At 39.5% G+C, this 27,847-nt stretch overlaps 2 non-coding genes across 2 annotated transcripts; both read left to right on the top strand.

Annotated features, from left to right (window-relative positions):
- The first annotated feature begins 17,506 nt into the window (after window positions 1-17,506).
- LOC120885909 (U6 spliceosomal RNA) lies at window positions 17,507-17,613 on the top strand. The gene has a single exon (XR_005728711.2). It is a non-coding gene; the product is annotated as a U6 spliceosomal RNA (small nuclear RNA).
- A 6,755-nt stretch (window positions 17,614-24,368) lies between these two features.
- LOC144367886 (U6 spliceosomal RNA) lies at window positions 24,369-24,475 on the top strand. Its single transcript, XR_013427456.1, has one exon. It is a non-coding gene; the product is annotated as a U6 spliceosomal RNA (small nuclear RNA).
- The last annotated feature ends 3,372 nt before the right edge of the window (window positions 24,476-27,847 follow it).

Here is a 27,847-nt window from a genome sequence, read left to right as displayed (position 1 = left end):
CCTACTCAGATGTAAAAACATTAGCGACTTTTTTAATTGGACCTCATAATGTCTAACTCCTACTCAGATGCAATGAAATTAAAGACTTTGGTGCCTAAATACCGCTTAATTTACTCCTACCCATCTATAATGACATTAAAGATGCTTTAGGGTAGATATTGTTTCCAATCAATTTTATTCAAAAGAAATCTGAGCTCACAGGTACTATTATTAAGCACATAATAAAATCACACAAGAAATATATCTTTACAATTGGGGATAGGGTGGTTTCTAGTAATATTAAAAAGTAATCATTTTCATTTTAATGCAAGGATATTAAAAAGTAATATCTTAAATACAGGATTTGGTAAAGTTTCCAATTGTTTAAGCAAATATGTGATTCCCCGTCTGTTAAAGAAATGTGCATTGTTACATCTATATGTATAATTTATTGAAAGTACATTTTATTCAATTATAGCATGTGATTGACTTACACTTCATGAGAAATTTTACCTTAAATATGGCTTACAGAAAAGCAATTTTCTTATGATTCTAATGTTAAGAATTTTTAAGACCTTTTTCTTGTACGAGTTTAAAGAATGATTATTTTTTTGAACCTTTATTTTCCTACAAAGTCTGTTTTTAAACACAACAAAATTTTGAGTCTATATATGCTTGGGATAGAGCAGTTATTTAGCAAATAGTTGTTCAAAGGTGGAATAAAAATTATTATCAATAATAGTAGCTAATATTCACAACACCTCTAATGTGTGCCAAATAAGATTCTAGGCACTTGAAATGTATTGAGTGATTTATTTCTTCAAATTAGGTAATATTAAACAATATTGCTAGTTTATTGGATGTGAAACAATGAAACAAAAAATGATGAAAAAATAAAGTGTTGTAATGTCTAGATGGATGGATAAATGAATGGATGGTGCTATTACAATTCTTTGGGTTGCCTTTAGTTTGGGAAGCCTTTGAAGCACTTATAAACTCACACTCTAAAATGTGCAATTCTCCCCCACAGAATTAAGAAAATTTGATGGTAAAATTAGCAAGTGTGCAATGGGCACAGAAATGCTTGTAAATATTATCTACGTATACAGGGATAGTTTAGACCAAAAATACAGTTTTCTTTACTTGGGTATTTAGGATATGAACAGAGTCTCTCTGCAGCTAAAAAGACCTGGTCAAAGCTTGTGATGTGCTCACAGATTCTCATTGCAATGGAGGAGCAGACACCTAGCCTCTCCAGTACTGCTTTGGCCAAAATGCATGGTTTCTCTCAAGCAGATAGGCAGAGGCTAGGTTAAGATGTTTTAATGACAGATGTCAAGGTAATTGCATAGCAGCCTGAGTTTGAAACCTCGCTCTGCCACTTGGTGGTTTGATCTTTAGCAAGATTTCTTATTCTCATGTCTTAGTTTCCTTATCTCAATGAGAACAATAAACCCCAGTGTCTTTCCAAATATACTGCTCAATTATTTATAATCCCTATGTTTTTGAATGTGATTCAATTTATTTATAAGTGTTTGATCCAGACTCTTAGGAATCATCCTAGATCTCTTTCCCTCTTTCTCTTTCTTTCCACATCCAATGACTCATCACCCAATCTATTTTAGCTCCTATTACTTGGAGCTCTTAACTGCAATAAGACACTATAGAATATGTAAGTGACAAAGGCAGTTGTCCACCACCTTCACTCTCCCAACATTTACAGAGTTCCTGCCTTTTGTCAGAAGATGCTAGGATGCTAGGGCTATGGGTATGATGAATTTGGTTTCAAGGAGCTTCCTATACGATGGGAGAGATAAACAATAAAATACTGGATTACAATGTAACATGAAAGGTACCTTACAGTACTACAACAAGAGGACCATACCTCATTGCAGGTCGTGTGAATTAGGTGTGCCTCTGGCTGCATGTAACAGAGCACCCAACTACAATGATTGCACTGAATATGGCTTTACTTTCCTCAAATAACAAAATGTGCAGAGGTAAGTGACCCAATTCTGCTACATTAACTCATGGAATTTGTCTCTAAGACCACTCTAATTTCCTGTTTGGCTGGGATATGGCCTTTGTCCTCATGATCAAAAAAAAAATGTAGAAATACAAATTTTACTTTCCCAAAGCTGCTTTTATTTAAAGTACTTAAAGATGGGGATAATGTCAGTACTTTATTGAACAGTTTTATAAATGTATTTTCCTGTGTCACACAAATAACTACATTTCAGGATTAGCCTCCACAAATAATTTAATAGGTCTGTTACTCTGTGAGTATTTAAAAAAAAAAATCTTGATCTTGGACTTCTAGCCTCCAGGTCAGTGGACAGTCTGCTGTGTGATCCATCCAGCCTGTGGTATTTTGTGATAGCAGCCCAAGCTGACTCACATCCCTCCTCTCTGGCTCTCTTGGCTGTGGGTGAGAGCTAGGTTTCCAAAGTTCACAAAGGCCCAGTTGACAGCTGCTGTACCTGCTGTGGGAGTGGACACCCTCAGAGGTCAGGGTTTTACAGTCACATGAGTCCTATAGCAAGATCTGATTCTGTTACCTGAATTCTCTAGTCACATGCTCCCAGAGGGACATCTGGTATTTTTCAGCCAATGACAGTTCCCCTTTTTTGTACTGAGGATCAAACCCGGGGCCTTGAGCTAAGCAAGTGCTCTAGCACTGAGCTGCATCTCCAGCCCTGGGATTCCTTTTGAGCTAAAACCCTTCTTCACTAGGAATCAGGCACAAGTCCACACAAGCTGGGTCAGAAGACAGCCATCCCTGCCTTGCCTTTGCTCAGGTAACTTAGTGCTTTTTTTCAAAGTCGTGTCCTGAAACTGTCCAAGCACTTAGCATATGGAGGGCCCCTAATACAATGACGGTTAATGGAATCAGTGAGCATACAAGCCTTAATTTTGAGAAGGCTCTTCTTTCTTACCTAGGAGATTCTTTGGTGCCTAGCAGGGAGTTGTTTGTAAGGTAAGACGATGTGTATTATCAGGCCCATTTCACAGAGAAACTGAGGTGCGGAAAGATTCAGTCAGCTTACTGTGGATTCCCACTGCCTTCCTAAGTTGACCAAATGTCTTACTAGCTTTTCCTGTATATGTGTAAAGCATCTCATGCCATTTGATTTGCCTTGAACAGATTTTGAGCTCAGTATTTATTCAGGGAAATGTGGTGGGGGTGGAGGGAGTGGCATCAGTGACAGTCTAAAAAGATTAAAAAATAAGTTTATGGTTAAAAAAAAAAAAGTTCAATTTTTGAAAATCCATGACTATACTCCCCCCTCCCAAAAATGCCCAAGGGCACTCAAGCTATTTACTTATCCTTAGAATAGGAAGAGAGGGAGAGCCTTGTACAATTTCCCACACTGCCTGACCCGGCAAGCTTTTCCAAGGAGAAAGAGACTCTCTATGAGCCTCTGGGCTGCTTTCTATGCATGTCCTCTGAATGCTCAATTGTCGGGCAGGATTCCAGGGTATATAAATATATAATTATACTGCATTACAGAAGCCAAATAGGTTGGGTTTTTGGTGAGAATCTATTTTCTTATGATCCTCAATTTCAAGTCACATGGTTAAAACTGGATTTCTAATGCTTTGTGGAAATACAGATTTTACTTTCTGAAAGCTGCTTTCATTTAAAGTGCTTAAAGATGGGGATAATGTAAGCACTTTATTGCACAGTTTTATAAATGTATTTTCCTGTGTCACACAAATAACTACATTTCAGGATTAGCCTCCACAAATAATTTAATGGGTCTATTACTCTGTGAGTATTAAAAAAAAAAAATTCATGGCACTTCCATAGATACCAGCCTTTTAAGAATTCCTTAATAAACTGGAAACAGCTTCACAGAGGTGGAGGTCTCCCTGTGCTTCTTTTCAATATTATGTCCATTCCCAGGTTTTCATGATTCATTTGTCAGTGATGGTCCTATAGGACTTGGTTTCAGGAGAGTGCTTTGACCAGAGAATTTTAAAATCTTGATATATTATCCTCAGGCACCCTCACTGGCATGGAAAAGACATGAACAGAGGAGTGAAAGTCACCCAGGCCACAGCTGATATCAAGCCGGAAGTAAGGTTTCCTGACTCCTTGACCCATGTCATGGTGACCAGATTCACTTACTATTCCAGTAAGCAAAGTCATTGTATTCATCTATATGATAAATGTATATCACAGGTCTTCAGCCACTATGAAAGACCATGAAAGTCCTATTTTCATAGTTGCCCTATTGAAGCTGTCGCAGTTCGATGGCCTTTGGCCTCCTGCTGTGGGTCTGCAGGGTCCTCCCACGCCTGGCCTGGCTTCCTTTCTTTTCATCTCCATCCTTCTTGAAACTCCCATCTTTGAAGGCCACGCTGGCACTTTACTACGGGAACCTCTGTCTTCTAAACGCAAGAGACACCAGGAGAGAGCAGCCCCGAAGCAGAAGGCTGTGTCTCCAGGGAGTCCACCCCAAGCTGGGCAGTCGGCAGATCAGATGTTACAAGGCTTTGGCATCAGGAGATAAAGCAACCAAGAAACAGTTTTGTTTTGTTTAACTTTTTCATCACTCATCTTAGAAATGGGGATGGCACAAAGCAGGGGACAAAAAAAAAAAAAGAGAAAAGGAACAGTAACCATCTAGACAGGGTTAAATTTTTTTCTCATAACTGAGATTTTGGGGGGTCAAAGTTTATACTTAGAGGCCTTTTCCCCAACCAGATGTTTTCTCTCCTTTCTCCAAGTTCTGCTGGTGTCCTGCTTATGCTTTTATTGCCATGTTTACATTGTTTTTATGACACAGTCATTTCAGTGCCTTTTGTAGGTCTCTTACTAGACTGGAAGCTTCCTGAGAAAAGGAACCAGAGTTGGGGCTGGGGATGTGGCTCAAGCGGTAGCGCACTCGCCTGGCATGCGTGCGGCCCGGGTTCGATCCTCAGCACCACATACCAACAAAGATGTGTGTCAGCCGAGAATTAAAAAATAAAAAAATATTAAAAATTCTCTCTCTCTCTCTCTCTCTCTCTCTCTCTCTCTCTCTCTTTAAAAAAAAAAAAAAAAAAAGGAACCAGAACTTGAGACCTCTGTGCTCCCATGTCACCAAGCTTGAGACCACATCCATAATGTGCAGTGAAGACTTGTCCAACTGAGATTTGCTAGTTCACTTACAAAATATTTTGGCTATATATGTCCCCCTAGAAGCCACAAGTGATTCACTTAGAGTCTGTAGTAAATGCTGAAGGAAAAAAAAAAGTAGATAGATACATTGATGATTTGAGCTTTTGAAACTAATTGGAGATGAATAGACTGATTGTTTCAAGATAAAAGGTTTTTTTATTAATTGCTTTCTAACTCAGGGAAACTATTAATTTTCTAAAGTAAATTGTTATTTTAAATACTCCTTATGACTACTTCTGGGAAAACTGTAATTTAAAATTAGGAAAAAGGAGCCCAGCATTGTGGTGCATTCCTGAAATCCCTCCCTCAGGAGTCCAACACAGGAGGATCCCAAGTTTAAGGCCATCCTAGACAACACAGGGACATCCTGTCTCAGAATAAAATTAAAAGGGCTGGCAATGCAGCTAAGTGGTAGAAAGCTTGCCCTGTATGCACGAGGCCCTGGGTTTAATCCTTAGAAACACACATACACACACACACACACACACACACACACACACACAGAAAGTAGAAAAAAAAAAAGGAAAGGTTGCATATATGAAGTCCTGGTTTTGAGTTCCAGTTCCACAAAAAGAAAAAGGAGAAGAGGAAGAGGAGGAGAAGGAGGAGGAAGAGGAGAAGGAGGAAGAAGAAATTTTATATAATCAGCTCTCTATATTCACAGACTCCCATATCCACAGATTCAACCAACAATAGATCAAAATGTTCAGTAAAAAGAAAATTTTGCTTGTTATCATTCTCTAAACAATTCAGTATGACCACTGTTTATGTGGCACTTACATTGTATATGATATTTAAGTAATCTTGAGATGATTTAAAGTATAGAGAGGCAAGGCATAGTGGCACACACCTGTAATTCCAGTGACTCGGGATGCTGAGGCAGGAGGATCATATGTTTGAGGATAGTCTCAACAACTTAGCAAGGCCCTAAGCAAGTTAGCAAGACCCTGTCTCAAAATTAAAAAAAAAAAAAAAAGTAGAAAGGGCTGGTGATGTGACTCAGTGACACAGTAGTTAAACGCCTCTGTGTTCAATCTCTGGTACCAAATAAATAAATAAAGGAAAGGAAGACCAGTAGAGGAGGGAGAAAAGGGGGAGGGAGGAGGGGAGGAAAAGGAGAGAAGAATAGGAGTTGAAATCAAATTCCTTGCATGAATGATTTTGTCGAAATGAACCTAACTACTAAGTATAATTATAATTCTCTAATTAAAAGAAAGAAAGACCTGGGAGTGGTGGTGCATGCCTATAATCCCAGCAACTCTGGAAACTAAGGCATTAAGGCAGGAGAATCACAAATTCAAGGCCAATCTGGGCAACTTAGTGAGGCCTTGTCTCAAATTTTTTTTAAAAAAAGGGCTGGGGACATATCTCCGTGGTAGAGTGCCCCTGTGTTTTCTGCTGAAAATAGGAATCTAAAAAGAAGAGAAGACTTACTTACTTTCTTTCTTTCTTTCTTTCTTTCTTTCTTTCTTTATTTATTTATTTATTTATTTTTGGTGCTAGGGATTGAACTCAGGGGCACTCAACTACTGAGCCACATCCCCAGCCCTGTTTTGTATTTTATTTAGAGACAGGGTCTCACTGAGTTGCTTAGTGCCTCACTTTTGCTGAGATTGGCTTTAAACTTTCGATCCTCCTCCCTCAGTCTCCTGAGCCACTGGGATTACAGGTGTGCGCCATGCATCCGGCAGAAGAGAAGACTTTTATTGAGAGCCTCATTTGCCCAATGATTTCAAGGCCAAAAAGGATGCAACAATTTTTTTTTAATCAAAATAAATTACTATAGAAGCTTATTTTACTTTAAGTAACAGATTTTGAATCTCTATGTCCTTCTTGACGGAAATTAGCTTCAACAGCAAGCAGTCTACAATCATGCTAGGTATGGTGGGAACACTGATCTTGAGAAGGACTTGATGGACTCTAGAAGCCATGCACTCTCCTGAGACTTTACCAAAATGTAGATCCTGGTTCAGAAGCCAGATGTGGGGCCTGAGATTCTACATGTCTCAAAGATGCCCAGGGGAAATTAATGCTGGTCCAGGAATCCCATTTTGAGCAGTGAAGCTTTAAGACACTGACCTTCAATGACGGTGCATCCTGATGGGTGGTCTTTAAGAACTAGCCACAGGGCAAGCAGCTCCCAGTGAGGGTCACTTCCTAGTTCAGTACTTTGGGATTAAAAGCCTATGATTCTTCCAAAGGCTACGTCATTTATAAAGCTGTCATTCAGACAGACACAATGCCAGGGGGAGCCAGAATCCAGAAATAAACAGTTCATAAGTTTAAAAACAAAACAAAAACTGTGAATTAGAACACAGGCAATAGGGAAACCAGAAGACGACTGAGGAGAATAAGCTGAGGCAAGTAGGTAAAATAGGGTAATTCTGAAGCTAATGCTGTGCACTTTTAGATCTGCACGGGGGCATTAATTATATATGCAGCCTGGTTATTTCTCTTTGTTATAGGAAAGCTTTCAAAACAGCTCGGATGACCACCAACGTAACTCCACATCATGTACAGTCACAAGAACGGGATCCTAATTAGAATAAGTTATGCTCCATGTATGTATAATATGTCCAAATACACTCTACTGTCATGTATATCTAAAAAGAACAATTTTTTAATAAAAAGGGCTCAGATGGGTCAGACAAAAATAATTGAGAAATAATCTGAGCAATACAAAGCCTCTATAGAGATTCAACAAAATTGTCGGGGCCAAGTGTTTTTCTGAATTCAAACTTCTTTGAATTTTGCACTGTGTGCTCTATAACATCCCCAAGAGGGTCTAGGGGAAAACACCCTATAATCCAAGCTATTAATATTCTACAGCAAAGCCTAGGACTATTCAGTCCTACTAAGTGGGAAAATAAGAAATCTAAAAGCCTCATGTCCAATCAGGGCAAGTTTTGTTGCCAAATGAGTTCAGGTCAAGTCAGGTTTTGTCACCAACTGAGTTACCAAAAAAAAAATGTGACTTTCAAAAAAAAAAAATGTGACTTTCAATGCTACTTCAGGATTATAGTTTAAGGGAACACAGACATCTTTTACACTCCTGAGTTTCCTAGTAGGGACCTTCAATCTTCTTCAGACAGGCAGTGTTAATTCTGAAGTGAAATTCAGGTTTGTTTTTTTATTGTTGTTGTTTTGGTTTTTGGTTCTCATACTGGGGATTGAACCCAGGGATGCTTTACAACTGAGCTACATCCCCAACCCTTCTTTTTTTTCTTTTTTTTTTTTTTTAGACATGGTCTCACTAAGTTGCTGAGGATGTTGCTAAGTTGCTGAGACTGGCCTTCAACTTGCTACCCTCCTGCCTCAGCTTCCTGAGTTGCTGGGATTACAGGTGTGTGCCACTATGCCCAGCTGGAATTTAGGCATTAACCAATCATTCATTTGATCTAAAATTTTAGCATCCAGCTAAATACAAATAATGAAGTGGAAAAAGATGAAATGGTTCAATTCAATCATATAAATTGTACCTAGCCGTAAGTCATGTCTTTTCTTTGAAATAACTTAGATTTAAAAGTATTTTTGCAGTCATTATTCATTCTGTGTATATTAACTTCAATTTTTTAAGTTTAATTTAATTTAACTTTTTTTGTTGAGAAAACAGAGGTTCAAAGTTCTCGTCGAAGGTCATAAAGTTGAAAAGAGGAAGAACTGGGAATCAGAACCACAACTTTGTCTCTAAGAAGTTTTTGATTTCCTCCTTTATGTCTTCTTTAACCCACTGATCATTCAGTAACATATTGTTCATTTTCCATGAGATGTATGATTTTTCCTTCCTTCTTTTATCGTTGATTTCCAGTTTCATTCCATTATGATCAGATAAAATGCATGGTATTATCTCCACCCCTTTATATTTACTGAGGGTTGCCCTATGGCATAATATATGGTCTATTTTTGAGAAGGATCCGTGTGCTACTGAGAAAAACGTGTATCCACTTGATGATGGTTGATATATTCTATATATGTCAGTTAAGTCTAGGTTATTGATTGTGTTAGAACCACAACTTTGTTCAAATTATATTATCTTTCTATAAAACATTGATTAGAAAATAACTGACAACAATTGTTTTCACCCAGTTGGTGAAATGCAAAGATCAAAGCAGACCATGGTGATTCATGTGAAAACCATAAGATGAATCAGAGAGAAAAATGTATGTTTTTTTAAATATTTTTATTAGTTGTTGATGTATCTTTATTTTATTTATTTGTTTGTTTGTTTATATGTGGTGCTGAGAATCAAACCCAGTGCCTCACACATGCTAGGCAAGTGCTCTTCCACTGAGCCACAACCCCAGCCCTATATGTGTTTTTTAATTAGAATGATCTCATTTTGTCTGATGTTAATAGAACAACTCTGAAGTACATGTGCAGCCTGATAAAAATACTATAATCCTGAGGTTTTGTCACTGCCTTTATAATTCCTAATAGTCACAGTAAATCCTAAACTCTGAATCCCCACACTGAAGTTGCTTAGGTAATACTCATTTTAAACAACTGAGATAGGAAGTTTAAAGTGTAATAGAAGTAGCAAGAGGTCAATTTCACAAACATTTATTGCATACACTGTCTAGCTAACAGTAGGTGCTCAGAACATGTTAAGTGACTGAATATATCCCCTATAATTATGAGATTTCCTCCTTTCATTTGGACTAAATCCGTGACTCCTCTCCCTCTGTTGCTTGAGTAGCAACATTTCCTAAAACAAACGTCTGAATCCAAGCGTAGGAGTAAGGTTAATTTGCTTTAAAGAATGAATCAGGGAGTTGTTTTAAAAAATAATGCCACAGCTTCAAGAGAAATATAGAGTGTGTGCACAAGCAAAATGGAAGCTAAAACATATTGTCTATTTATCTTCGCTAGGAAATTTCTCATCGCTCACGCTTTACTTTGAGAGAAAACCCCCTTGATCATACCAGTTGTGCGCCCCGACTTTGCCCAGCGTGGCAAACTGTAGCAATGTTCTTCTGGGATGCATACCTCACTCCTGGCAACCATACTCCTTTTTATGTTATACTTAACAAAAGGTGTTCATGAATCAGCTCGAAATCTCAGTTCATATTTAGATGACGCATTTTCTTCAACTGAACAACAGTCCACAGTTACAAATGCCAAACAGGAAGGGCACATCTGTGAAAAACAAGGCTCTTAAGCTGGAAGAATGAATAATGACGATGTGTGGGTTGTGCTTTCTATACAGCAAACTCTGGGAAGACCTTTCTGTGAACAGCTATCTGATAACAATTGAAGAGGCTTTGTGTTCCCACTCACCTCCCACATGCTTTTGTATAGGTAGCTCCGCAGGGGAAAGGGAGATTGGTAGTAAAGATTCCTGGGTCATTAGAAACTCAGGTATCGATTCAGAAGCTCAAAATCTTGGAATAGAGATTTTTTTTTTCATCACTTGTAGTTTTTAGCATAGGGTAAATCCTAGAGATGCGTGTTTTCTTCAGGGATAAGAAAGTGCTTTTCCAATCTGAGTTTGAAATCCCCACTAGAAGCTTCTAGATAATGAACCAGATACTTAAATAAAATACTGGTTCAATTTCAGTTCAATTAAATTTTTAATGATTATGAAACAATTCCATTTTCATGCTAGAAATCTTATATGTGCATTTTCTCCTTTTTATTTGACATTTCAATCATTTTAGAAATGGGCAAGTTTGTTTCTAGTTTTAATCGTCTGTGTGTGTGTGTGTGTGTGTGTGTGTGTGTGTGTGTGTGTGCGTGCCTGTGCTTACTGTTCAGTAAAATAATAAAATTTGAGTGGTTAATAAGTCAACAAATTAGCATACTTTGTTATAATTTTTGATTCATGGTAACATTTATCACTAACTTTCTTTAGTTTATAGATCCTTCTCTGTTACTGTCATAAAATTGCCATAATAATAAAACCCTCCTTCCCATATAGAATTCCATTAACAGTTTGGCTACTGCGATTACTGCTACTGTTTCATCCATCATAAGAAGAGTTTGCTACTGAGGAAGAAGCTAACAGTATTAACCCTGGAACCTCCCACCTCCTCCCCCCATCCCCAAACTCAATTAAACCAGCATCACACCAAGACACACACAAAAAAGCTGCCGCCTATTTACATAACACAATGATCAAGTAATAAATCAACATTAATCATGAATGTTGCAACAAGTCACTGAAAATGATGTTTGACCTCACCATGGGCTGGACTCATCCATCCATGAACAGCGTTTATTTCCAACTGGGAGCAACTTCCCACTCCCAAGGACAGGGTCAAGCATTTCAGATACATATGACAGGTAGGTTTGATCTTTCCTTCCAGATATCACTTTCCTTTTTTCCTAATCCCATTAACTCCTAATCCTGAAACAATCTCATCATAGAAATTATTCAATTTCCAACATCCCCAAGAGTCTACTTGTCCATTTTCTTCAAAGCTGTTCTTATGGCATCTTATTTCATTCCCCCGCCACACACAATTTAGCTACAAAATGTACCACAGTCCCAGACTCCCTGGTTTCATCTCTGATTACTCTGTTCAAGAACCTAAGGGAAAGCTGGGCCCGGTGACTCACACCTGTAACCCCAGCAAACTGGAGGCTGAGGCAGAAGGATGGCAAGTTTGAGGACAGCCTGGGCTTTAGTGAGACCCTGTCTTCAAATAAAAAGTGTTGAGGATATAACTGAGTGGTAGAGCACCTCCAGGGTCTAACCCCCGTCCCGCCAAAAAACAAAAGCAAACTAATAAACATTTAAGGGAAGATTTAAAGTTGGTTTGGGGAGCATTACTTTCTGGGGAGTGCTTTATGACTTACCATTCTCCAGGGCAATGTCCTTTGTCACTCCTGCTTGCCTTCCCCATCTCCGTCTTCTCCCAAGGTCCTCAGTTACAAAACCCTCTCCTGTCCAAGTGGATGGACAGCCCCGGCTTCATCGCTGGGTTTGAAATGAAGCCACAGTTCATCTGTATCACAACACACTTTCTTGGACATGGTCGTTAGATGGAGACGAGAATGAATCTCTCTTATTCCAGAGCAGGCTATATTGGGCCTCTGCACCTTTGCACACTCTGTTTGCTCTCTGAAGGATGCCCCACTCTCCTCCTCACCCACAGTACTATCCCTGTGTGTCCATCCGGGAAACGCTCACTGATGCCTCAAGCCTCCCCTGAGGGCTCCTCCTGAACATCCCGGGTGGACTTCAACATTCTTCTCTGTGTTCCTCTTCCCTTTGTCCAGACTCTGCATTGGAACACATCCTTGCTTTTGCTTGTGGAAGCCTGTCATCACTAGACTGTGAGCTATTAGGAAACAGGGGATAATGTCACTCCATTTGTGTACAGAACCTAAAGAATACCTGTCATGAGAAGTGGTCAATAAAACTAGGCAACGAATGAATGAGCGCATCACGTGCAATGCAACAGAATCCAAAAGAGAGAGCAACGAGGAAGATAAGCATATTTAAATGATCAGTGTTCTTCTATCAAGTCAAAATTAAGCTGCCTTGCATTTGACTTAACAGTATGCTACTCAATTATTCCTCCAAAAGTACACCCCTCCTTGACTTGTTTTGATAAACAGGGCATATAGATGTTTAAATACCAGTTGGCCCCTTGTTAGCCAGCTAATTAAAATGAAATTATTTTTGAAAAGTTATGACTAGCCAGGCATGGTGGCTCACAGCTGTAATGCCCACAGCTCTGGAGGCTGAGGCAGGAAGATCGCAGGTTAAGCCAGCCTCGGCAATTTAATGAGGCTTGTAAGCAACCCAGTGGGACACTATCTCAAAATAAAAAATTAAAAAGCTGGAAATGTGGCCCCATGGTTAAACACCCCTGGGTTCAATCCTTGGTACAAAAAAAAAAAGAAAAACAGTTATGACTAATTCATTGTTTTAATTTTTTAAAAAAAGATATTTGTACACAAAAATCATCCTATGTCAATAAGGCGTAGTGGTACGCACCTGTAATCCCAGCTACTCAGGAGGCTGAGGCAGGAGGATCCCAAGTTCAAGGCCAGTCTGGGCAATTTAGGGAGGCCCTGGCTCAAAAATAAAATAGAATGAACTAGGGCTGTGGCTTAGTGGTAGAGTCCCCCTGGGTTCAATCCCCAGTACCAAAAACAACAGCAGCCACAAAATCAGCCCGTGTCAGACATAAATTACACATTGTCACACCAATTGCCTGCTATGTTCAATGACATGGAAGTTGAAAATGATATAATTATGATGTGATATTGAAATTAGTATCTTACACAGCCATATGTTAACTCTATGCCATTTCTCCCATGACAAATTGATCGAATACCCTAGATAATGTTTTAACACACATCAAAAATTAGAATAAACTATGAATCATTCTGTCAACTTATGATTCAATAGAATAATGTATATCTTTCATAGTTATTAATATTTAGTGTCTTTCAGTAAATTAAAAAATCAAGCTTAACAAAAGTTAAAAATATCTAATGATACATAGATGATGATAGAAGTAATATGTATTAATGAATCTTTGTATGACTGACTTTCTTTGGGTTAATCATTCACAGAGTGATGTCAAACATATATCAAGACTTTGGCTCCTTTTTCATCCGACCTTCCGGCATTTCATTACTATAGTTACCTGATTAATGGATGCAATAATATATATGGCACGATATGATATGTTCACATTAAATTTTAATCAAATATTGCTAAATTCAGAAAACATTAAGTAAATCATGACTGATGAGGCAATATCGCTGCACTGTCATATTGATGACTCGGAAACTTCACTGCTGAGAGTTACAGATTAAGCACAAGAAGTGAATTTTATGAGGAAATATAAGTATCTCAACTTCCACAGTTGCATTTTTTAATTGCTTTGCAGCCACCAGAGGAGACTCAAGATCCATCAAGTCTATTGGTGTCACAGATCTTGCAATTCCCTTCCTTGATTTCAAAAATTGTATTTGCTGGGAAAGAAGAGTCCATTCGTTATCTGTGGAGGTTTGTTGTTTCTTATCATGGATTTTTATTGTTTGTTTTGTGGTGTGGTTTTAATGCAGGGGCACTTTACCACTCAGCTACATCCCAGCCTCTCTTTTTTTTTTTTTCTTTTTTAAGACAGACTCTCACTAAGTTGCTTACCGCCTTGCTAAATTGTTGAGGATGGCCTTGAACTTGCAATCCTCCTGCCTTAGCCTCCCAAGTCACTGGGATTCCAGGTGTTTGCACCACTGTGTCTGGCTCTAATCATGGTTTTTAACTAAAAGTTATTGTCATTATTCTATTTAGATGAGGCACTTAAAATAGTCAGATTCATAGGAACAGAAAGTAAATGGGAGTTGACAGGGGCTGGCACAGAGGGGGAAATGGGAAATTGCTGTTTAATGAATACAGAGATTCAGTTTTATCAGACTTTGGTATGATAAAAAAGTTCTGGAAATCAGTTGCACAACAACATGAACATACTTAACACTGATGAACTCTACACTTAAAAACGGTTACAATAGTACATTTTATGGGAAGTGTTTTTTATCATAATTTTTTAGAGTTGTATTTTAAATAGGACTTTGAATCTAATGCTGGCTCCTTCATTCTTGTCAAGGAGGGAAGGAAATGAGACCTATCATTTGATGAGGGACAGCTATGCCTCAACAGATACTCTACTTCTGTAGAAGCAGGTCTACTGGCAGGCAGCCTCATCCTAGGGCTTGGTGTGAAGTCCTCGTTGTGTGTCACCCGGAAGCAATCTTGACATGTCTGTCACACAGCACAGCACATTTTTTGTCTAGATAAATTTGATGGGTGCGGTTTGAGATACTTTACACCTTGAAGCACTGGTGTGATCTCTCTAACCTCACAGCAAAGCCACAAAGGGGTCAACCTTATGCTGGCTGGATGGATGGATGGAAGTAGTATGTATTACCATAGAACTGGTGAGTGGTAAACTGGACCATCAGGTTCCAAAAAAAAAAAAATGTATTCTTCTTACTGATGGTGGAAACATCCAGTGCTCCTCAGAGTCCTGGACTCCCAGAGGAAAACACTTCTCAGTCCCTCTTGCTGCCAAGCAGGGCTGTAGGACCCCACAGGTCCCTCTGGGTGTCAGGCAGTGAGCAGCCAGGTGTTCTCTCTTGCTGGGGAACCCTGGCAACCATGTGCTGGGGTGGTGAAACCATGAGATTGGATCTCTGAGTCACCCTTGGAAAGAAGAGGCCTAGAACCCACTCAACCTACCTCAGGCTTTGGGTGAACGAGAAATAAACCACTGGATGTCAAGCCACTGGGATTTTGAGCATTATTACCTAAGGACTGCCTATCCTGGCCTGCCTGATATGCTACTGTTGATTGAAAGATAGTTGATTAAAGTTAGTGCTGTGAGATAAAGTCCTGGTCTGGAAGATAAGAATTTTTTTTCTTGAGCTTTATCCACTCCAATCCTAGCATCCTATTTACCCAACTTGTCCCCTACCTCCTTTTGTCTTTGGAGGCAGGGGATTACCAGGGATCGAACTCAGGGCCCTCGAACATTAAGCCACATCCCCAGCCCATTTTTATATTTTTATTTAGAGACAGGGTCTCACTGAGTTGCTTAGCACCTAACTGTTGCTGAGGCTGCCTTTGAAACTTGCGAGCCTCCTGCCTCAGCCTCCTGATTCGCTAGGAGGATAGGAGTACTTCACCGGCATCCTCTACTTCCTTTGAGTCCTCCTTTTCCTTCTTTTTCACAAGACAAATGGAATCTCATGTTAGAATTATCTAGAATCAATTCATTTTCACCTTCCTCACATTGACACAGGATGGTGTTCTTGACCAGATGCATCCCATCCTCCATGAATATCTTACTGCATTTTTCCTAAAACATGGTACTAAAAGAAATTCAGATACTTCATGAGTGATTTCTTTTTAGTCGTTACATATTTATTAAAAAGTGTATTAGAAAAACACATCTTGTAATTTCATGGATATTGTTTCTTAGAACAAGGCTAATATTTATGTTTTAAAAGTAGATATATATGTTTAGAAATTAATAAATACACTACAGGGAGCCTATGCACTGGTGTGGAAAAAATCAGGAAACTAAGGAAAAGCTGCCAGATCAGGTCTTAAGCCACGGTGAGCCACTCTACCAGAGTGAGTGCTACTCATGCTAGGTGGCCAGTTCTTCCTCTCATCCTGCAGCCTTTGGACAATGTGATTCAAGGAATATTCCCTGGCCTGTGTTTCCCCACATCACAGGGCTGGGTAGGCATGTTACCCCTGCCTGAGCACTAAAGAAAGTAACAGAGGTCACCAGACAGAGCTATGAATTTATCTCTATCTCTTTCTTTTCTAACTAGAGTCCAAGATCTCATCATTATGGAGCTGACCAGTTTGTTTGGTTGATCCCATAAAGGACCCTGCAGCTCTCAGCTGGCAGAGGGAGGAGGTAGAGGGCCAGAACCCTGGGCTAGGGCTGAGTCTCTCTTGCTCAAACATTGCTGTAATGTTTAGCCTGGGCTCCTGCCAAGTTTTTGGGAGGGGGCAAGTCGCCCAACTGGGTGCAGTCTGAGCACCTGGGTTCTCTAGTGAAAGGTGGTAAAATGCAGAGATGGGTAGATCAGTACAGCTTCCCACATGTTTAGGTGTTCAGCACAAACTGAAAAACATGAATAATTTGCCCTGGTCAGAACTCCAAAGACTGCTTTGACCTTGGTATCACTGCCTCTGTGCTGTAGATAAAGCCACCATATTGCTTTCCTCAGAATTCTGCCCATCCTCTCTGCCTTTAGTTTGACCCAGGGGAATTCACAGTACATTCTGGTTCTTATCTTTCTGTAGAAGGAGTTGCAGTTTCCTCACCACCACAGGCATGTAGCCTCCTCCCTCAGCTGGTGGTTTGTCACGTAACACTGGCTAAATCTTGGCTCCATCTCACTTCCTCTGGTCTACCATTAGCAATTTCACAAATGTCTCAATCTGTGGACCTAGATCAGCAACCAGAACCAAGATAGAAAAGGAGGAAACGAATCCTGGGAACAAGACATTGATTTCTTCTCACCTGACACCAGCCTGCTCCAGATCATGGAAGACAGGCCCAATCACTTGAACTCCAGGATGGAATAAAGGAAAGGAAATGAAAGTACCACTTGGGTTGCAGGGCCCATGGGATAGGCTCCATGGTTCACAGAGAGCACCTATGGACCATCAAAGTCCGTCTGGAAGAAAAAAAAGAAGGAAAACAGTGGGAACTAGAGAAGTTCTTCCAAAGGGATTTTCTAAGAATGGAAAAAGGTACACCACTGATTTGTTGGTCCACTCGGGAGCCCAGGGATATTGTGAAGGGAGTTATATAAGTAAGGCAATTTTGAGTGTGTAGGTAAGTTGGATATCAAGGGGAAGAATAATATAGCCCAGTGCTTACTTCAGCAGCACATATGCTGAAATTGGAACAATACAGAGAAGATTAGCATGACCTCTAGGCAAGGATGACAGGCAAATTTGTGAAGTGTTCCATGTTTAAAAAAAAAAAAAAAAGAAAAGAAAAGAATATGTGGCCCAAAGAAAGAAGGGAAAGCATAAAGTATGATTAAAAAGTTGAGAGTGTGCTGGGAGTGGCGGTGCATGCCTATAATCCCAGAAGCTTAGAAGGCTGTCAGGATAATTGTGAGTTAGAGGTCAGCCTCAACACCTTAGTGAGATTCTGTCTCCAAATTAAAACATGAAAAATAAAAAGGGATGGGGATATGGATCGGTGGTAAAGCACCTCTGGCTTCAATCCCAGTACCAAAAAAAAAAAAAAGTGGAGAGTGGAACCAGTTGAGACAACTGAGGGAAAGCCCCCTGGAATTGGTATGACTTCTCCTGACCCAGTGTTTGGGCCTGCCAGGGCAGTGTCAATTTCCAGTCAGGCCCCCAGGGACTCTCACCAGCACCTTTAGAGGTTAGTGGGAGCTGCCGTGGGCATGTGGGTTAGAGCCAGCAGGCCATGGGCTGGCCTGCCAGGAACACATTGAGAGTTACAGCTGTCCCTTTTGCATGTCACCTCCCAGGACAAGCGATCTCATTCCCACCTGAACTTGGGGTTACAGGCAGACTGGTGGATTGTTGTAGGACTAGAGTAGCCTCCTAAAGATAAGAGGCTCTAAAGGGGTAGGGCTTTCCCATGCCAAGATGCCCTCAGAAAACGTGTTTATTTTGATACTGATTTCTTAATTAGGTGATTCTTTTTTGGGGTGGAGAGGGGTGGTACTGGGGATTAAACTCAGGGACACTTGCCACATCCCCAGCTCTATTTTGTATTTTATTTAGAGACAGGGTCTCACTGAGTTGCTTAGTGCCTCACTTTTGCTGAGGCTGGCTTTGAACTCAAGATCCTCCTATCTCGACCTCCAGAGCCGCTGGGATTACAGGTGTGTGCCTGGCTATCCATTCTTTTTTTTTTTTTTAAGTTATTTTTGAGTTGTAGTTGGACACAGTATCTTTATTTTACTTATTTATTTTTATGTGGTGCTGAGAATCGAACCCAGGGCCCCGCGCATGCTAGGCAAGCACTCCACCGCTGAGCCACAACCACAGCTCCTGGCTATCCATTCTTAATTGGGAGAAAACAGTGGTACCATTCCACAGAACTATAGATCTGCCAATTGCTACAGTGTGTGTATAGCAGGCACCTGGCCTATTTTCTGCTCTGACCGTGTATGCAGTTCTATGATTATGTTTCAGAGAACAGACTTTGAGTTATGGTATGTCTGAATGAACTAATAAATATATTAGGTGTGGATATATTTTCTTTCTTAATCACTTTTTGTCTGTTTATAAATCATCAATTGCATCTCTGCAACCTGAACTTTGAAATGAGTTGAAACCAGAGCCAAAATTTTTTTCACTTATTTATTTGGCAATATATCACCTGAGTAGTACAAACGGACATCTGTCTGCAAGTTCTATATGAAGTGGTGGGAAAGAAAGAATCGATGGGCACACCAGCACATGGGGGAATCCCTTTTGTTTCAAAAATGCTTCTTCAAAGGAATCAGCATCCTTGACTGCCTTTGAGGACATCGATGTGTGGGAGGCTCTGTGGGTCTCTCTACAATGACAAAACTGAGGAGCCTGTCTTGGATTGGTGCTTCCTTCAAAATGCACAGTCTGAGCAAAAAAATGCAGATACAAAGCACGCACAGAGAAGAAGTCAGCGCTGAGCAGAGTGTGGGCTGAAGAATCCTGCCTCCTAAGGAGGTGACAGTCAAATGACGCTGGCTCATCATGTATGTCAAAGGCTGTGTTCGGCAGGTAAATAGCAATTAAGCATTTCCCACCCACTCACAAATTCCATGCTGGAAAAGCTGGTACTGCGGGAGCCCCTTCCAGGGCTGGATCCATGCATATCCCAGCCTTTTTAAGAAAGAAACAAACCAGTTTCTTAATACACATATCAGGCACGATTTTAGAATGTTTTTAATAATAACAACAGAAAAACTGTGACTTTTCCATCTTAACCCCTGGTATTTAATCACCCCTGCTGTATTTTGTTTTCTGCAATATGAAATAAAAAGTCAATAGTCTAACAGCAACTACTGGATCAAAGTACAGTGACTAAATATTTACTATAAGAAAAACCTAATTGAGCAAAATCTCACTTGAGTAGGACATACATTCCCCTAAACTTTGCATTACTATCTAATACAGACCTAAGGTATATTCATTTGAAGAAAATATGAAGCTATATAAAGTCCCACAAGTAAATAGATTGTGTGAGGCAATATCAAATAAATGAAGACAATGAATATCAAACCTCATATAATGTATATCAAACAAAACAAGACAATATATAGTTAAAGCTAGGGCATAGCCAGGCACATTGGCACATGCCCATAATCCCAGGTACTCAGGAGGCTAAGGCAGGAGGATGGTAAGTTTGAGGCCAGTCTCAGCAACTTAGCGAGTCCCTTTCTCAAAACAAAAAATAAAAAGGGCTAGAAATGTAGTTCAGAGGTACAGCACCCTTGGGTTCAATTCCAAGTACCACAAGAAAAAAAAGTGTGTGATAAACTTTCAAGTGTTATAGAATTACGGAAGAAAGAAGGAATCGGAGCAATTATGAAAGGCTTTGTCAGTGAATGAGTGAACAATAAAGAAAAGCAGTTACAATTTCCAAATAGATATTGCTTTCTGATTTATTTTTAAAATATAATGCAAATAATTCTTCTACTGAGTAAAAAATGTGCCCAGATTTGATAAGTAGTTCACCAACGCATGCCAAATACTACCAAATATTATCTTGCAATATTATATGTCAAATAGTTGATGTCTGCATCAGTCAATGATATCTATATTACCCAAATGTTATGATCTATTGGAAAAACTCAGATATGCCAAGGCAGACTTCTACTTTAGCTAATGTTATTGCTTGTTGCAGTAAAGCAAAATAATAAACAACCTTCTCTTTTTCTCTCCCACTTCCCAGAGAGGAATAGCTGCATTTTTTACGTACGACAATTATGCAGCAGAGATCTGGGTTATCTGTAATGGAGGGAGCAAAGGAGGAAAGAAGCAACAGTACAGACTAGTGATATAATGCAATAAAACACACTGTGGTTTTGGGGTTTTGGTCTATGACCAGCCAGAGAGTGAGTGAAGAAGAAATCATTGGCAGGTGCTGCATTTTGGATGAAGCTTTTTGCAGGCTGAATAAATCAACACAATGCCAGACTTATGTGTAGGAAGACAGGCAGCCACCTACGTGCCATAATGTGAAGTGTACAACAAGGCCCTGCTGGCCATGAGATAGCTCTTCTGTGAACCTACAGGCGACCAGTGTTCTCAGCCAGTGTGTTAACCGAACACTTACTCCATGTCCAAAGGTGGCTGCACCCCAAAGCAAATATGATATTGTCCCTGCCTTCAAAAGCAAGTCTTGAAGGCAAAAACAAAGTTGGTAAGGTAATAAGTGAAGATAATATATGCCTTAAATCTGTGTGATAAACTACTGTATGTTACAGAATTGAGAGAAGAAGGAAGGAGAAATAAGAACCATCTGGAAGATTTTGTCAATGAATGAGTGCACAGAGAAGCAATATCTTCAACAATAGCATGGATTAGAAGAGAGAAAGGGAGATCAAAAGGCACAGCAGCACAAGGACACAGGTTAAGGAGGACTGTGTTTTAGAAAATGAGACAAATCTGATTAAAAGAGTGCATTTGAGGCAGTGCGGGGGCACTGAATAGACAGAGCATAGTCAGGTAATGGGAGGTCCTCTTTTTCACAGAGGACCACTTTTACAGTGTTTCCTTTCATAAAGACCAAAACAGGAACCCCTATGCCATTTACCCCTTAGATTATCGCCCCTTTTTTTTCTTTCTTAAGATTTATCATTGTACCAGAAGAATGGGATCCTAATCAGAATAAGTCATATGTCATGTATGTATAATATGTCCACATACACTCAACAGTCATGTTTATTTAAAAAGAACAAAGAAAAATTTTAAAAATAAGATTTATCATTGTACTTCATATTATTTTCATTTATTTCTGGACTTGTTTATTTACCACCTATTATATATCTCCTGCCTGGCATGTAGTATTGTGTTTAGTGCAATAAGAACTACCTAGTAAATGTATAGATGAATGAATAAATTGATGAAAACATTTCTACAAGACACACACTTGATGGAGCAGGTGAGGCAGGATGCTCTTTGACTCTCTTGCATTATATCAAATTCACTGAGTACATTATATTTCTCTTGAAAATAGAAGGAGCCCAGTCCTGAAGAATTCAAAAGACAATATTTTTCTTCTGAGGAGGAGTGGAATCTTCAGGTCAAAAGTAAGTCTTGTGTCAGTTGTGTTGCTCACCTATAATCCCAGTGACTCAAGAGGATGGGCTGGAGGATTGCAAGTTCAAGGCCAGCCTCAGCAATTTAGCAATATCTCAGCAACTTCGCCAAATCCTGTCTCAAAATAAAAAATAAAAAGTCTGGGCGTGGTGGCACATGCCTGTAATCCCAGTGGTTCAGGAGGCTGAGGCAGAAGGATCGCGAGTTCCAAGCCAGCCTCAGCAAAAGCAAGGTGCTAAGAAACTCAGTGAGACCCTGTCTCTAATGAAAATACAAAATAGGGCTGGGGATGTGGCTCAGTGGTTGAGTGCCTCTGAGTTCAATCCCTGGTATCAAAAATAAATAAATAAATGAAAATAAAAAATAAAAAGTTCAGCCTGTAAAGGTAAAATTTCTAAGCTGATTCTAAGCTGCAAGAGTCTGAGTTAAAGTGTAAAAGACTGGGCATTGTAGGGTTTCTAAATTGAAAGGCTTGGGTTAAAAAAATAATAAAAGGCCAGGTATTGTTAAAATTCCTCTGCTACTCCCGGAACCTGTAATCTCTGTAGCTGTTAGGACAATACCTGAACTGCCCAGTAAATATTTCCATTGATTCCCTGGTTGTTTATTAGCTAAGGGCTCTAGGTAGCATGGCACGTAAGCATCCAGGCCACAAAACCAATCAGTTTAAATGTGTACCCCGCTTAGTAGTGACCAATCACCCCTGCCCAGACTGTTCCCACCAATGAATGTATTAATCATGGCTCAGAGTTGTTGTTCAATTTTCCCGCGCCTCAAGATGATTTGTTCTGATGTATGCAAAGCCCCCCACCCTCTCCAAAAAGTGTACTTAAGCTCCGCTTGACCTCTGCTCTGGGCTCTGGGCTGCTCTCCTTTCTTGAGTGGGCACAGAGCCCCAGCATGCTGGTTCAATAAACTTCCCCCTGCTTATTGCATGAGGCTGGTCTCTTGTGGTCTCTTTCTCCGGCGCTCCGCCGGACCCTTACAAGCCTATCTCCACTATGGAGAGATGGCCTTTATTTGTCAACTCTGACAAATAAACTCTTTTGTGTGTTAAAAAAAAAGTTCAGGGCTGGGGATGTGGCTCAAGCGGTAGCGCGCTGGCCTGGCATGCCTGCGACCCGGGGTTGATCCTCAGCACCACATACCAACAAAGATGTTGTGTCCGCCGAAAACTAAAAAATAAATATTAAAAAATTCTCTCTCTCTCTCTCTTTCTCTCTCTCTCTTTAAAAAAAAAAAAAAGTTCAGTGGTAAAGTGTCCATATGTTCCATCCCAACTAAACCCCTCCCCCCCCAAAAAAAAGGAATTTAAGAATGAAAAAGTGCTACCCAAGAGAATGCTGTACATCAGTAAAGGTGCAGAATAGAGTCTAGGGACCTGGAAAGTAAAAGGAAGAAAAAGCATCAGGAAAACAGGGAAGTGCAAAAAGGAAGTGAGTGTGTACACAGAATGAAAGTAAACATCACATCCAAAGATGAAAGATGGGAATGTTTCCAGATCTACCTCTTATTGAGTCTAGAACCGGATCCAATCCAAACAGCAGTAGCCCCTTCCTGGTGTCTGGCTGCCATGTAAAGAGTAGCTAAGGAATTGGAAGTTATGTAACAGAGAGGTCAAAAGGCTTGAGTAGTTACAGATAGAAATCTGGGTCAAAGGAGACTTCTCTGTGAAGGGAACATGGCTCCACAACGGTCTGCACCTTAGATAAAACTGTAAAATTAATTATCTCTTGGCTCACAGCATGACAGAATCATAGGGGCTGAGAGGGCATGGGGAATGCTCTCAATCAGCGATCAGTCTTCAGAGAGGCTTTTCCCAATGAATTCTGAACTACAAGCAACTGATTTTCATTTTAAAGTGCAGGGAGGTAGATTGGTATGTGGCCACACCTGTAACTCCCAGTGGCTTTGGGAGGCTGAGGCAGGAGGAGCACCAGTTCAAAGCCAGCCTCAGCAAAAGAGCATCACTAAGCAAATCAGTGAGATGCTGTCTCTAATTAAAATACAAAATAGGGCTGGGGAGGTGGCTCAGAGTGTCCCTGAGTTCAATCCTTGGTATACAAAGAAAGGAAGGAAGGGAGGAAGATCTGGGAGCTAAAATTCTATCCTAATTCATTTTTAACAATGGAATAAATCTTTCTTTTCAGGAAATTCTTCCATAACTCAATAACAAGAAGTATAGCTTGGACTGAGGTGCATGCCTGTCTAGGTGGAGTTCTAAAACTGATTTGCAGAAACCAGAACCAATGGATCCATTCTTGTGACAAGCTTCAAGGGCTAGTCCTTCCGCACCACTAGTTCCTAATTTTCTTCTGACCTCAGTCTCCTCTCCCTTCTGTCCTGAGTCATACAGAACAAGCTAAAATCTTACCCTGTTCTAAATACCGCCCGGTACCTGGCTACTTGTCATTATATCACACTCAAAGTGCAGTCCTTGTGCTCGCTTCGGCAGCACATATACTAAAATTGGAACGATACAGAGAAGATTAGCATGGCCCCTGCACAAGGATGACACGCAAATTCGTGAAGCGTTCCATATTTAAAAAAAAAAAAAAAGTGCAGTCCTACTCATCTCGCTTCCTTTTTTTTTTTAATCGTGAGAACTAAAGATAGGTAAAGTGCTTACTGTTGAAAGAAAATTTTCCTCAGAATTTTTGACTTTTTTTTTTTGCAGTTTTGTTAAATGAGTGAAAGATTTCTTCACCCATTCTCTATAGGATATATGACGATCTCTTCAAAAATAACTATCTTCTCTCTAAGGAGCCAGATATTAAAAGGCAAAAAAGAAAGTCCTTTAAAAATGAGTGACAGTAGCCAGGTGCAATGGTGCAACCCTGTAATTCCAGCAGCTTGGGAGGCTAGGCAGGATAATTCCAAGTTTGAAGCCAGCCTGGACAACCTAGTGAGAACTTTGTTGTTGTTGTTGTTGTTTTGTTTTTAAAAAAGAAAGAAAAAGAAAAAAGAATTGGGAATATAGCTCAGTGGTAGAGCATCCCTGGGTTTAATCCCCAGTACAGGAAAAATAAAGAACTAAAGAAAATGAATAACTGTGTTGATATCTTGGACAGCCAGGTTCTCCTTGTGGAAGAAAGGGGGAAAGTACTGCATTTAGAAATATTGGTGTAAACTATGATTTCTAAAATATGTATATTATGTATATGTGCATATCTGTGTGCACACATGCATTATAAATGTGTACATGTATGTATTTCCTAACTCTATACACCAAAAAGGGGTAAGAGGTAAAGAACATCCCCACCCCATTAGCACCCAGATCTTCAATTCTCAGAGAAATGTCTGATGTCTGAGACAAGACAGGAGAAGTGCAGAACCTGGAATATCTGATTATGCCTGAAAATAAGAAAGTTATCAAAACAATAAGTAGAACATGTTACAGGAACACAGGGCCAGCTTGAATCAGTAGCTCTTGCCAAATCTGGGACAAATTGAGTATCAAATGTCCTACACCAGTCATGAAGTATGAATCACTTAAAAAATAGAAAATTTTAAGCAAAAATAGATAAATGATGATGATGATGATGATGATGATGATCAGAGATTTTGCTTACAGTTGAATACAGAGAGCTGAGTAATAGATATGGAGGTAGTGCTAGAGTGACTAAATCATTATTTCAGAACTACTATGGTTAAAATTGAACCAAAAAAAATCATCAATGAATATTAAATCTTGAGAGAAATTTGATAAAATGTTCAATATTTGCATAATCCTCATAGTTGTGAGAGAGAGAAAGAAGTCATCATACAGTCAGAGGTAATCCCCTGACCTGACTGTCAAAATGAATATTTCTAAAGAAAGATAAATGGACTTCATGGTCCTCCAGTTGTGGTGCCCTGAAATAGGAACACATCACCTATGCAATGATCTAGTCAAGAATCCAACCAGAAGCTATGGCACATACCTGTAATCTCAGTGACTCAAGAGGATCACAAGTTCCAAGCCAGCCTCAGCAATTTGATGAGGTCCTAAGCAACTTAGTGAGACCTGTTTCAAATTTTTTTAAAAAAATTATTTAAAGGGCTGGGGATGTGGTTCAGTGGGTAAGCACCCTTGGGTTCAATCTCTGGTATTAAAAAAAAAAAAAAAAAGGCCAGAACCTCAATCTATCACCAGGAAACATCAGACAAGCACAAAACGAAATATGTTGTATCTGCAAAAGGAATAACAAACTATAGTCCTTTAAAAATGTTAGTATCATAAACCAGGCACAGTAACACACACCTGTAATCCCAGCCATTTGGAAAACTGAGGCAGGAAGATCAAGAGCACCTGGGCAATTTAGTGATAACCTCAGCAATCTAATTTAGTGATAACCTCAGCAAGATCACCTGGGCAATTTAGTGATAACCTCAGCAATTCAGCAAGACCCTGTCTCAAAATAAAACCAAAAAAATGCTCAAGATGTAGCTCAGTTCAATCCCCATTACTGAAAAATAATCAGTATCATAAAAAAATTAAGTTTATAAGATTTGGTTCAGATTAAAAAATGTCCAAGAGTCCTGACAACTAAATCAATTAAATACAATACCTAATTGTAGACTGTATCCACTGGAGAGTAAAAAATACTAAAAAGGACCTTACTAGATTACCTATAATATTGGAATATGAATGCTAAGTGAGATAAAAAGCATTTCATCAATGTACATTTAAGAAGTAAATAGTTGTATTGTAGTCATTCTTAGGAAATACATATTAAAGAGTTTAGAAGTAAAAGGCCATTGTGTTTGTAACTTTCCTTTTCAGGAAGAATGAGGTATAGGGGGGGCGGGCATGTGGACCAAAGAATACAATGGCAAAGTACATAGAGTGAACTGTTAATAAGCAAATTTAGATAAAAGGCATAGAGCCTTTTACTTTTCCACCTTTCTGGAGGTTTTGAACCTATTTCTAAATGAAAATTTCAAAAAGAAAGGCTTTGACATTTTCTAGCTCTGAGAACAAAAGAATAGCCAGGGCCCAATGGTCTAAAATTCTAGTGACTGAGGAAGCTAAGGCAGCCTGAGGCAGGGGGATTACAAATTCCAGGCCAGGCTCAATAACTTAGTGAGGCCTTGTCTCAAAATAAAAAAATAAAAGGTAATGCACCAACTTAAAAAATGTGGGAGCCAGGCACACACCTATAATCCCAGTGGCTTGGGAGGCTGAGGCAGAAAGTTGAGAGTTCAAAGCCAGCCTCAGCAAAAGCAAGGTGCTAAGAAATGCAGTGAGACCCTGTCTCTAAATAAAATAAAATTAAAAAATAGGGATGGGGATGTGTTTCAGTGGTCGAATGTTCCTGAGTTCAATCCTCAGTATGGCACCCTAAAAAAAAAAAAAAAAAAAAAAAAAAAAAAAATATATATATATATATATATATATATATATATATAAAATAAAAGGGCAGGGATGCAGCTCAGTGGTAAAGGGCCCCGGGTTCAATATCAATATCAAAAATAATAATTTTAATAATAATAATAAATTTATGGGCTGGGGCTGTAGCTCAGTGGTAGAGCACCTGCCTTGTACGTGGGAAGCACTAGGTTCCATCCTCAGCACCACATAAAAATAAAGATATTGTGTCCAACTACAACTAAAAAAAAAATTTTTTAATCTCATGTCTTAAAATAATAATAATAATAATAATAAATGTATATATGAATATATATATACACACACACATATATGTATAATTACAATTGCTTTGCTTAGTTATTTGAAAGTAAATCTTAAAATATTGAAAGTGAGCTAAGCCCAACAGTTCACACCTGTAATTACAGCAACTTGGGAAGCTGAGACAGGAGACTTGCAAGTTCCAGGCCAGTCTCAGCAAATTAGCAAGACTCTATTTCAAAATAAAAAATAAAAAAGCAGGGGTTGTGATGTAGCTCAGCGGTAGAACACTCTGGGTTCAAGCCCC

This window comes from Ictidomys tridecemlineatus, chromosome 1 (genome assembly GCF_052094955.1).
Source record: "Ictidomys tridecemlineatus isolate mIctTri1 chromosome 1, mIctTri1.hap1, whole genome shotgun sequence".
Taxonomy (NCBI): Eukaryota; Metazoa; Chordata; class Mammalia; order Rodentia; family Sciuridae; genus Ictidomys; species Ictidomys tridecemlineatus.
The sequence above is the reverse complement of the archived record's forward strand: the minus strand, read 5'-3'. Positions and strand labels throughout refer to the sequence as shown.